Raw genomic sequence first — 12,674 nt, 5'->3', positions numbered from 1 at the left:
TATTAATTAATCTCATTAATTAATACTATTAACCCTACACTAGGATCTAAATATGATACAACAGCATGCATTTAAATTTAAAATTCAAATTTGAATCAGTAAACGTTTTACAGTACTGTGTTCAGAACACATCACCTTTTGTGGGTAGTCGATCACCGCAATCTGATCACCGTCGGGGGGCTCTGATCATCACGTCGTAGTCACATAAATGTTTGGCCTCTGTGGATCATCCACACGAAGCTCCCGTCTGATCAGCTCCTCACAAATGATAGTTCGTGATTTCACCCTTTTGATGGCAGATGTTGATCGAACTCCTTCGATCGATGTGTGCTGACTTCTCGGATGCTCTGGATTATCTGCACAGTTTTTTGAGAGGCTGATGGATCTCTCCCTAAAATTTGGTGGACTCACGACACTCGTGGCACACCAATCTCACTTCCCGAACCCTAGGTAGAAACCCTAGGGTACACATCAAAAACTCTACGCCCAATTTTTTCTCTTTTCTTTCTTTTTCTCTCGGAAGGTTTTGGACCTTCACCTTGTGCAGAAGCCTTCCTCACGCCCCAAAGTTTCTCTCCTAAAATTTTTATGCACGTCCCACCTTTCTCCTCTTTTTAAAACAACGTCGAACGTGTCTTATCCGCGTGAGAGGATAAAGACAAGAGGTTACACATTTGAATTCAAATCAAATTTGAATTCAAACGAAAACCAACTTATCCCTATCCTTTTGGGCGTGAGAAGAGAAGGGGTGTGGATCTTTGTGTGTGGAAAATGTTTCACGAGAAACCTTTTCTCGTGTAAGTAATGTGGCACACAAAATGGATAAGGATGAAAGGGCTAGTGATAAGTTATCCATTCAAATTCAAACATGTTTTGAATTTGAATGGCTAACTAATTATTTTATCCATCCATATGGCGCACAAATGAGGGCGTGGGGAAGGGTTTTGCATGAGAAAAATTTCACGAGAAGTTTCTTCTCGTGAATTCAAATGGGTGCAAGGAAGTTGGGTGTCGCAGGGAATTTAAAACAAGGTGGTTTGATTCAAATTGAGCCAACCTAGTTTAAAATAGGTTAAGCACAATTAGACCATATTAAACCCAACATAATTAGGCTTAATTAGGCTCAATAAAATTTTAATCAAATTAGGAATTAACTAAACCTAACCCCTGATCAAATCAGGGACTAAACCACCTTAGCGATTAGGTCAACATTTAACCTAATCGGGTCAATCCAAACTGAATCCAATTCAATTTGGACTTGATCCAAAAATAATTACTCAATCAAATTTAGTTAATTAGTGATTAAATTACTAATTAAACCTCTCATAAATATTGAGTCCAAATCCGATGGGCAATCAGGCATCAGAGACCATCGATATGAAACCCTGATCAAAGAGTTCAAATTTCAAATTCAAAATTTGAAATTCAAAATTTTGACCCCGGTACCCAAAATGTGTAGAACTCATGATTAGAGAATCCTAATTCTCAATCATAGAGTCCCAGATAGATAAGACCCATAATCAGCCATCAGATCAAAAAGGAACCTCTAATGTGTGTGACCCCGCAGGTTCGAACCTAAACCGGTAGCACAGGAACCAATTCCTGTACTAATCGAAGTGACCATCTAGCAATGGTACCCGACGATCGGATAGGTCAAATAATCACAATCGCAACATTCAGAACCTACGTGAATATGGTTACCGTATAATTCATCCCCTTTGACCCCTATGTTTAGGATGACTCAGGATTAAACTGTCAACCCTGATGATATCATCCGAATCGTACTCAACTCAATTAGTCCTGTGACTCCTCACTAGGACTACCCTGGTCAAGGTTTTGCTAAATTGAAACACGACTGTACACAGCTCCTAAACTGGAGTGGTCAATCCCATCTTGACACACGCACCGACAAGTCAAGTACTTGACTACACCCAGCAACCTTCCGTCACTGAATTAGAAATTCAGGTAGTCCAGTGCCTAAGTGCAGTGAGTTGCTTGCAAGTCACCATGGCGGTCTCAGGTCGGAGGGACATTTATACCCATATCCCATCGGAGCAAATCTTGACAGCAGAAATAGCTCCGGAGTTGGTTACGTTCAGTGCAGATGTACCATTACATCTCACCTGTATGCCATACCAGTATCTCCACACTCTTTGGTTATGAGGACAACCAACCCATATGGCACACAACGACCTATGCTCGATAAATGTTGTCGTCCTTGGTAACAACGTATCATTTGGTCGCGAACATGTTTAAGGACTAAGCGACAAATCCTCCTTTGTCGAGTCTAAATAGTCCTAAGGACTTCACCACAACACAGGAGTTCGTTAGAAGATGAAATATTTGTGATGAAAAAATACCAAAATAACTTTTATTTATTTATAATTCATGTACTAATACAAAAAGGAGCACAACCGTCAATAGGCTGACGATTGGCTTTGGGACACTATTCCCAACATCTCCACCATCATTTGAAGTTATAAAAGGCACTTAAAGGAGGAAATCAACAAAGTTTTTGAAAAGATTCTTCAAGCATTGATTTTCAACCCCAAGCAAGAGCCCTCTTGAAGTTAAAGAAGCTTTTATTTCAAGTTCACCAACCCCTCAAGAGCTCATTCAAGTCTTCAACCACCTTGAGAAAAATCAAAAAAGTTTGCTTCTCTTTGTGTAAAGTGTATTTAAAGCTTTATTCGCTCATTAAAGGAGCTACATCTGTATTCCGATGTGATTAATTATTATACTCTATTTTTTAGTTGAATTTTTATTTTGGAAGGGTTCTAAAACGTGGAAAGATTGATCCGAACTTTGAATCAGATTGTATTGAATTGGTTTGTACCCAAAAAATAAGTGTTCTAGCTTGGAATAGCTAGAGTCGGAGGTTTCGATGTTGTATTTGGGTTGAATACGATTTTGTGGATTTAAATTTTCAAGGAGCTTGGGGAGTGGATGTAGGTGCAAGGTTGGCACCGAACCACTATAAATCTTTTTATTTGTGTTGTGCTTACTTGCTCTCCTTTTAAATTTTCTTATCTTCTTGCATTCTTGCATCCAACTTCTACATCTTGCATAAATTTCACTCTCCACATTTATCCTGCTCATTGTTAAATAATTCTCATTGTTGTAAGTTAATTTTAAATTTTTAAAAATCCAATTCACCTCCCCTCTTGGGTTGCATAGCTGGATAACAAGTGGTATCAGAGCACGATGCTCTAGCCCTACTTTGATTTAACCATCAAAGAGCTAAAGATCTATAGCAACTCAAGTTGGCACTTCACTAGCCGAGGGGCAGTCTACAAACTGACCTTTCACTTTTCAATGGATCAAATTATACCTATTGGAAAGATCGGATGAAAATCTTTATTCAAGCACTTGACTATGATATGTGGAGTATCATAGTAATGGACCACACACACCCACTAAAATAATTGATGGTGTGGAATCAACCAAATCCGAAAAAGAATGGGATGAGGTTGATAAGAAAATGGCTCAACTAAATGCTAAAGCCATGAATATTTTGTATTGTGCTCTAGATGCTAATGAATTTAATCATATTTTAACATGCATGTCAGCTAAGGAAATATAGGATAGATTAGAAGTAACTCATGAGGAACTAATCAAGTGAAGGAATCAAAAATCAACATACTTGTGCATAAATATGAACTTTTTAAAATAGAGCATGATGAATCAATAAGTGAGATATTTACTTATTTTACTGATATTATTAATGGTCTAAAAAGTTTTGGTAAGTCTTATTCTAACAGTGATCTCATAAGAAAGATTCTTAGATCTTTACCAAAGACTTGGGAGGCCAAAGTGACCGCAATCCAAGAAGCCAAAGATCTGAATATCTTATCCTTGGAGGAGCTTCTAGGATCATTGATGACTCACAAGCTAAGCATGAAACAATACCAAGAAGAAGATGTCAAAAAAAAGAGGATAATCACCCTCAAATCCACTGCTCAACCTGATAAAGAATTCGATGATACAGAAAATGAAGTGCAGGATGAAGAAATGGCCCTCATTACTAGAAGGTTTAAGAAGTTTTTGAAGAAAAAAAGATAAGGAATGAGGAAGAGACCACCTACAAAAGGAGAACATAGCAAAGAGAAGGATAAGGAGCAACCCCTTATTTGTTATGAATGCAAGAAGTCGGGATACTTTAAGTCTGAATGCCCACAACTGAAGAAGGGTCCCAAGAAGTATAAGAAGAAAGTTATGATGGCTACGTGGAGCGGAAGTGATGAGTCAAGTTTTGAAGAAGAAAACTCAAATGAACAAGCTAACTTATGCCTTATGACACATGAAAATGAGATAAATACTGAAACTCCTATTGACTTTACCTTTGAAGAACTTCATGAAGTATTTTATGATCTAATTGATGAACTAAAGAAGCTAGGGATAAAGAATAAAGAATTAAAATCAAAGAATCATTTTTATTAAAAAAAATGAGAATATTTCAAATAAAAATTCAATCCTATCTCAAGAAAATTTAAACTTAAAAATTGAGATTGCCAAGTTAAAACCAATGGTTGAGAAGTTTACTTTAAGTTCAAATAAGCTTCATATGATACTTGACAATCAAAAGATCATTTATAATAAAATTGATCTTGGATATAACCTTTTAAAGAAAAAAAATTTTAAAAAATATCTTTGTAAACTCATCGTACAATAAGTTTTCAAATATAACTTGCTTTAAATGTGGTAAAGTAGGACACAAATCCTATTCATATTTTTTCAACAAATCTAAAAATTCCAATGTAAAGAAAATATGGATTCCAAAAGAAATCATTATGACTAACCTAAAAGGATCCAAGAAAACTTGGATACCTAAAGTCAAAACTTGATTCTTGTATATAGGTGTGTCTTGTATCCCAAGGAGCAAATCGGAGATGGTATCTTGATAGCGGGTGCTCAAGACACATGACTGATGATGAATCCTAATTCATCACACTTGATGCTAAAAATAGAGGGATGGTCACCTTTGGAGACAATGGCAAAGAAAGATCATTGGTATAGGTAACATTGGTATCACTCTCTCCAAGTATATTGAAAATATTTTATTAGTAGATGGTTTAAAATATAATTTATTAAGCATCAGTCAATTTTATGATAAAGGATATAAAGTCATTTTTGAATCTTCAGTTTGCATAGTAACTAGTCCTATTAATGAAGGCATTAAATTTGTTGGACATAGACATGGTAATGTTTATGTGGTAGATTTGAATGATCTTTTCAAAATAAACATGCAATGCCTAGTAACCTTGAATACGAAGATTAATGAGACTAGTTGGCTTTGGCATCGTAGCTTGCATATATTAGCATGCATTCACTTTCAAAACTTATTAAAAAAAATTGATTATCAACTTATCCAAATTAAATTTTAAAAAAGATAAAATTTGTGATGTATGCCAAATGGGTAAACAAATACGAGTCTCATTCAAATCTAAAAATATTGTTTCAACTTTTAGGCCATTAGAACTATTGCACATGGATTTATTTGGACCACTAGAACTACTAGTGTAGGTGGAAAATGATATAGTTTTATAATTATTGATGATTTCTCTCATTTTATATGGGTCTTCTTTTTGACACATAAGGATGAAACTTTTCATATTTTCTCAAAATTTTATCGAAAAGTCACAAATGAAAAAAAATTTTCAATTCAAAATATTCGAAGTGATCATGGAACCGAATTTGAAAATCAAAATTTTAAAAATTTTGTGATGAAAAAGATATTGACCATAATTTTTCAGCACCTAGGACACCCCAACAAAATGGGGTAATAGAAAGAAAAAATAGAATCTTGAAGAAATGGCCCGTACCATGCTATGTGAAAGCAACCTTCCAAGATATTTTTGGATGGAAGCAATTAACACAGCATGTTACATATTAAATCATACTTTAATTAGACAATTTTAAAGAAAACCCCTTATGAGCTTTGGAAAGAAAGAAAACAAACATTGCATATTTTCATATTTTTGTTGTCGATGTTTTGTTTTGAACAATGGTAAAGAAAGACTAGAAAAATTTGATGCTAAATCTGATGAAGCGATTTTGCTTGGTTACTCCTCTTCTAATAAAGCTTTTAGAGTTTTCAACAAAAGAACTTTAATAGTAGAGGAGTCAATACATATTTTTTTTATGAAACTAATGATCTTCCTTCAAGAAAGAATGAAGGTATTGATGATGCAGATCCTCTTATAGAAGGGATGAAGGAGATCACTCTAAAAGACTCAACCATTCAAGATGATGAAGAACATGAAGACAAACAGGATGAGAAAGGTGAAGAACAACAAGAACAATCTCTAGGTACAAATGATCTATCCAAAGAATGGAGGTATGATCACAATCATCCCAAAGAACTAATCATTGGTGATCCTACACATGGTGTAAGAACTCGTTCTTCACTTAGAGATGCATTCAATCATTTTGCTTTTGTCTCTCATCTTGAACCTAAAACATAGATGAAGCTGAAAAAGATTATAATTGGATAAATGCAATGTAAGAAGAATTTAATCAATTTGAAAGAAATAATGTATGGACTTTAGTTTTAAGATCTAAAAATTATTCAATAATTGACACAAAATGGGTATATAGGAATAAATTGGATGAACATAAAAATGTGATAAGAAATAAAGCAAGATTAGTTGCAAAAAATTATAATCAAGAAGAAGAATTGATTTTGATGAGACTTTTGCACCTGTTGCTAGATTAGAAGCAATTAGACTTCTACTTGCATATACTTGCTTTATGAATTTTAAGTTATTCTAAATGGATGTCAAAAGTACTTTTCTAAATAGATATATTGCTGAAAAAGTTTATGTAGAACAACCTCCAGATTTTGAAAATTATGCTTTTTCTAATCATGTTTTTAAATTAAACAAAGCATTATATGGTTTGAAACAAGCACCTAGGGCTTGGTATGAAAGGCTAAGCAAATTTTTGCTTAATAATGGTTTCTCAAGAGGAAATGTAGACACAACCCTTTTCATTAAAAGAAATCAAAATGATATATCAGTTATACAAATATATGTTGATGACATTATTTTTGGGTCTACTAATGAAACTCTTTGTCAAGATTTTGCTAAGCTCATGCAGGGAGAGTTCGAGATGAGCATGATGGGAGAACTTACATTCTTCCTCGGACTCCAAATCAAACAAACAAAGGAAAAAATTTCCATCATCCAAAGCAAGTACACAAGAGAACTACTCAAAAGATTTGGAATGGAGAACTCCAAAGCAATTGGTACATCCATGAGCCCATCATGTAAGCTTGACAAGGATGAAGGAGGTAAAAATGTAGACTTAAAATTTTATAGAGGCATGATTGGTTCTCTATTGTATTTAACTGCTAGTAGATCAGATATTATGTTTAGTGTTTGTCTTTGTGCTCGCTTTCAATCAAATCCAAAAAAATTATACTTGAATGCAGTTAAAAGAATCCTTAGATACTTAAATGGTACACAAACTCTAGGACTATGGTATTCTAAGGACTCATTAATTGACTTGATAAGATATTCAGATCATTTTGCTGGATGTAGATTAGATAAAAAAAGTACTAGTGGAACTTGCCAATTTCTTAGAGTTAACTTAATCTCTTGGTTTAGCAAGAAGCAAAACTCGGTAGTACTGTCTACGGTCAAGGCCGAATACATTGCAGCTGAAAGTTATTGTGCTCAGATCTTGTGGATTAAGCAACAACTTGAGACTTTGGTATCAAACTCAATGACACTCCCATAAGATGTGATAACACTAGTGCTATAAATCTAACTAAAAATTCAATTCAGCATTCTAGATCAAAAATATTAAAATTAGACATCATTTCATAAGAGAACATGTCCAAAATAAAGATATAATTCTTGATTATGTTGGTACTGAAAAATAATTGGCTGACATCTTTACTAAGACCTTAAGTGAAGATAGATTTTATGAAATTAGGAGAGAACTAGGAATCCTTGATCCATCAACTTAAGTATCTATCTGATTTCAAATTTTTAATGCCAAACATTCATTGAACCAAATCTATTAAGCTCAATTCTCATTTTTCTTAAGAGCTCAAAAGCTCAAAACTATCATTCACATGGTCAATACTTGGGTAAACATCCTTCTCTCAGAGTTTCAAATTTTTTCAAAATTATCCCATCATTCTTTTGAATTTTTTTGTGCCATGAGTCGACCCCCAGGGTCGACCTTAGGGTAAACTTGTAATTTTGTCAAAACCCTTCGGCGCTCTCTTCTTATTGAGAATTTTTTCTTGAGCTGACTCAGCCCTTCGTCTTCTTCCTCCCACCAAACTAAAAGCTCTCCATCTCTTCTCCCTTAAACCAAAGATTTCTTTCAAATATCTCCTCTCACCGATTTTCACTCTTCAAATCGCCCGTTTAGGAACCAAGTTTCTCTCCTCTTCCTTCTTCATTTGGGGTGGTTCGAGCTTGCCCGAGAATCATCCCCTCTTCTCCAAATCGGTGATTTAACTCCTCAAATCTTTTCTTTTTCCTTCCAAAATCCTTTCCTCTCTACCTCACATTTAGTCTCCTAAGCTCCTTTCAAGTCTCTCTTGACCTAATGGCTCCCAAAACGAAGCTACCGTAAAGAAGGAAATTCATTCGCGGGTTGGAAGAGAGTGTGAGCAGAAAGAGATTAGCAGTCGAGCCCTCTCCTGCTCCAATCCCTGCTTCAGATCCTGCTTCAGCTTTCACTCAGTCCTTAATCAGCCCAAGCAAGGTACCTCTCTCTGACCGAAAAGTGAAACCTGAGAAAAATATTGATTTCAAGTTTTTTGAAAAAGAAGGGTTCACTATTGGATCGAAGATTAAGTATCAAGGATGGAAATTTTACTGCTCTTTAAAGAAAAATACTTATGTCGATCTAGTCAGAAAATTTTACTTAAATTTGAGCTATAGCAATGGAACAGTGAAATCTACGGTAAAAGGTATTGATGTTATTCTTGATCCACTACATTTGGGACAGATACTATATTTTTTTGTGAAGGCTATACCAATATGGAGCTCCCTATTAAAGAAGAAGGAATTAATGTTATCTTAGGGAGAACCTATACTGAAAATCTAAATAAATTGGAAGCAAAAATTCTTTCTGTTGAGATGAGGCTGTTACATCACTTGGTAACCAAACTGTTTGTCCCTAGGAGTGGTAGACACGACCTTCTATCTGGTAGGAACATTTGCATTATGTACTATGTGATCACCCAAACCCCCTGAATCTTCCAGCATTGATGTTTGAGGCCATGAGGGAAACCCTGAACAGGTCCAAGGCTCACTTGCCTTTTGGTATGGCACTCACCTTAGTTTTTAGAAGGTTCGAAGTCAGTTTTAAGGGGGAGGCAGTTGCTAGACTATCCCATTCCGACACCATCAACCGCCACACACTGCATCGCATGGGTTTTTCTAAGACTGATGACGGTTGGACAAAGGGTGTTGAGGAGAGAGTAAAGGATAGAGCAGAGGAGGAGGAACCATCTTCACCTCTTCGTGATCACAGAGCATCCCCAGATATTCAGTTCATATCTGATCACGAGGCTGGTCCTTCAGAGTCTGTGAGGAGGCATGCTTCAGTTCCACAGTCAGAGAGCAGGGCACATCCTTCAGAGTTCAGACTAGCAGATGATCAGATTGAGATGATGTCCCAGTGTGTTGCCTCCATTCTATCTCAGCAGTTTGCCACTTCAGTCTTTGCTCAGAGATCGACATCCAGGGTGACTCAGACCGACTCTGAACCCTCATATTTCTACTATTTTTCAGATGCTTACTGATCAGTCGGTATGCATTGAGCAGCTTGAGGGATATATTTTGAGATTGACAGGCAGAGTATTAGACTTGCAGGGGTAAGTATTAGCTTTAGCCCATCCCCAGCCGCATGAGGATATCACAGAGGTCTCAGACCTATCTGCAGAGGCGGCTAGACTTCGAAGAGTTTTAGAGAGTGGCTTTGACTTCTTGAGAAGAGAGATCAGGGGCTCCAATGAGAATGCTTCTACTCAGTTCAGTATCCTGATGCAGTTTGTATCGAGAGCCTTGGATCTTTTGGACACCATCAGACTTTTCCTTATTGCACAGTCCATAGCTTCTCAGGCTCCAAGATCCTCTCACCCTCTACTCATGCTGGTACCTCTACCCATGACCGAGGCAGACATGGTCGAGGTCGTGCTCGTGGACTTGATCCTACATCTCCTCACCCTATCTCTGATTCTTCAGATTCTGATCCCTCTAGCCATGACATCTATTAGATCTAGATTAGTTTGTCTCCTATGTCTAGGATCTATCTTATGGGCCTTGTATTTGTTGGCTAATTAACTCTTGGATAGTTTCTATCCATGACTTTTGTATTTTGAGTTGACTCATGTGTATTGGACACCTTTTGTATTCAGTCACTTTTGAATATATATATATATATATATATATCTGTGTGTTTGTACTTTGACTTTCAATGAATATCTATGAATGTGATCAAATTGAATTATTTTAATTATGAGATATGAAAAATAACTCATATTAGTGCTGAGAAATACTATGAATTGCAATATCTTCTAGATGAGCAATTTGATATATCCTTTATGTTTGCTATGTTGAGGGAGAGTAGAAAAATAAGCAATCAAAGAAGGAGGCTAAAGAAGTAAAATATGGTATCAAAAAGGGAGAGTAAAGAAAATATGTCCTTTTTGTCATCTTTCTTTTCTTTTCTCTATCCTTAAAATCCTTAAGATCTTAATTGATGCTATCAAAAAGGGGGAGTAAAGAAAATTTATCCTTTCAAGATCCTTAAAAAGAGGAGTAGAGAATCTTAATTGATGCTGTCAAAAAGAAGGAGTAGAGAATCAAAATCGAATTTGAGCAATAAGTAATAAAGAAATGAGCAATAAGCAATAAAGAAATGAGTAATAAGCAATAAAGAAATTAGTAATAAGCAAAATTGTTAAGCAAATATGTCAAAGAATCAAAATCGTCAGCTCTTTTTTTTATCTAATTTTCAAAGCAAATGAACTTATAAGCAAATTTTAAATTGATCTTCAAACTGCTTATGATGCATTTCGTTCAAATACTTGGCTATGATATTAAAGTGATGCATCTTCATAAATTTAAAATTCATGTTCAATGCTTTATATATGTTTTTGCTCAAGTATTTTGTCATCATCAAAAAGGAGAGATTGTTGCTCCTTGAATTGATTTTGATGATTAAAAATATTTGAGGGGGTTACTAATGATTTTGACTTGAAAAAAGATTTATTGTATTTCAGGGGCAAAATCATAATTTTACCAAGTTTGATTCGGAAGTCTCAAGAGCAAGAACACAAGATTTGTAATCTATTGGAGGCAATTTTAATATTTTTGAATATGTATTTTGAAAGAAAATCATGTTTATATATTTGAGTCGACCCCATGAGTCGACTCATGGCAAAAGGAGCTGAACGGCACGCTAAATTCTTTGACTAGCACACTCTGTGAGTCGACCCCATGAGTCGATCCCTGAGCATGAGTCGATCCTATGAGTCGACCTCTGCTGCTGTGTAGGTCAAAATTACAGAACAGTCATTTTCTGTTCTGTGCCACAGAAGTCGACCCCATGAGTCGACTCATGAGCATGAGTCGACCCTATGAGTCGACCCCTGTGATGAAAAAATTCTGCAACGGCTAGTTTTCAGCTCATTTTGGCTGCATTTAATGTCCATTTAATGTGCTCTAACGGTTCTATTTCAGTCCAGATTACTCTCCACCATCATTTGAAGTTATAAAAGGCACTTAAATGAGGGAATCAACAAGGTTTTTGAAAAGATTCTTCAAGCATTCATTTTCAACCCCAAGCAAGAGCCCTCTTGAAGTTAAAGAAGCTTTTATTTCAAGTTCACCAACCCCTCAAGAGCTCATTCAAGTCTTTAACCACCTTGAGAAAAATCAGAAAAGCTTGCTTCTCTTTGTGTAAAGTATATTTAAAGCTTTATTCGCTCATTAAAGGAGCTACATCTGTATTTCCGTGTGATTAACTGTTATACTCTATTTTTGAGTTGAATTTTTATTTTGGAAGGATTCAAAATGTGGAAAGATTGATTCGAACTTTGAATCAAATTGTATTGGGTTGGCTTGTACCCAAGAAACAAGTATTCTAGCTTGAATAGCTAGAGTCGGAGGTTCCGACATTGTATTCGGATTGAATATGGTTTAGTGGATTTGAATTCTCAAGTAGGAGCTTGGGGAGTGGATGTAGGTGCAAGGTTGGCACCGAACCACTATAAATCTTTTTATTTGTGTTGTACTTACTTGCTCTTTTTTTAAATTTTCTTATCTTCTTGCATTCTTGCATCCAACTTCTACACCTTGCATAAATTTTACTCTCTACATTTATCCTGCTCATTGTTAAATAATCCTCATAGTTGTAAGTTAATTTTAAATTTTTAAAAACCTAATTCACCCCCCCTCTTGGGTTGCATAGCTGGGCAATAAAAACAGTTTTCAAAATCGATCAATTTTTGCTAAGATAATCTTTACAATATAGGAGGTAAACCTATATCAGGAAACCTTATATCAGCACAAGATCAATTTTAAATCATTAAAATTTTTAGATCTAAGATAAAAACTAAATTATATATATTTTTAAAAATTAGTGGCTCTATACCATATTAGAAATTTGGATAGGATGCATGTGTATATTTCAAAACTCTTTTT

The sequence above is a fragment of the Elaeis guineensis genome, chromosome 7 (assembly GCF_000442705.2).
Source record: "Elaeis guineensis isolate ETL-2024a chromosome 7, EG11, whole genome shotgun sequence".
NCBI lineage: Eukaryota > Viridiplantae > Streptophyta > Magnoliopsida > Arecales > Arecaceae > Elaeis > Elaeis guineensis.
This window is presented reverse-complemented; position numbering follows the sequence as displayed.